This window comes from Saprolegnia diclina (assembly GCF_000281045.1).
Source record: "Saprolegnia diclina VS20 unplaced genomic scaffold supercont1.2, whole genome shotgun sequence".
Taxonomy (NCBI): domain Eukaryota; phylum Oomycota; class Saprolegniomycetes; order Saprolegniales; family Saprolegniaceae; genus Saprolegnia; species Saprolegnia diclina.
The window spans coordinates 899,492-900,539 of NW_008246069.1; positions in this window are offsets into that span (position 1 = coordinate 899,492).

Genomic DNA, 1,048 nt, shown 5'->3' on the forward strand with positions numbered 1-1,048 from the left:
ATGCAAAATCCACTACCTCTAGTCACTTGTGCCCTGGCAGACTAACGATAAACATATTTGTACACAGTCCAGTACTCGTATCACACACGGCGCATTGGGCGCCACTGCCATCCAGGAGGTGCATGGTGGCGCATCTCTTTGATGGCGCCTTGGGTCTTGGCGACGAGGGCCATTCCATTGCCATCGATGTGGTCGCGCGTCCCCGCCCCCACTCTGTTGTCATTTGCTTCGCGCCCACGACTGCGACGCAACGAAAGAAAGGTACCACGCCAAAAACTACTACGAAAGAAATGCTGTATCCTCAAGATAGTGATATAAAGAGGGGACTAGTACAAGACTGTGGCTAGCAAGATGATGACGGCGCCGCTCAATGACACCGCGATGGAAGATGACGGTACTGCAGGAGTTGACGTCGGTGTTACCGTGACAGTGACTGGCAGCGTGATTGTGATCGTTTTAGGCGCAAGTGTGGCGTTCGTGGCATTCCGAGTGACAGCCGGCGCTGATGTTGTCACGTTGAACGTGGTCGGCAATGGCGTTGTCGCATCGTCCTGAGGGGCTGATGTGATTGCACTCGACGTTGGTGCTGGCTCCGTCGCGGCACTTGAAGAAGCACTTGGCTCGGGCGTCGGCAGCGAGTCCAAAACGGGCGTTGGTTCTGGCTGCGTGCTCGGTTGGGGCTCCGTACTCGGTTGGGTCTGCATGCTCGGTTGGGGCTGCGTGGTCGGTTGGGGCTGCGTGGTCGGATGGGGCTCCGTGCTCGGTTGGGGCTGCGTGTTCGGTTGGGGCTCCGTGCTCGGTTGAAGCTGCGTGGTCGGTTGAAGCTGCGTGGTCGGTTGAGGCTGCGGGTTTGGTTGCGGGTTCGGTTGAGGTTGCGCACTCGGCTGGGGCTGCGGATTGGGCTGCGGGTTGGGCTGCGGGTTCGGTTGCGGGTTGGGCTGCGGATTGGGCTGCGGATTGGGCTGCGGGTTGGGCTGCGGGTTGGGTTGCGGGTTGGGCTGCGGGTTGGGTTGCGGGTTGGGCTGCGGATTGGGCTGCGGATTGGGCT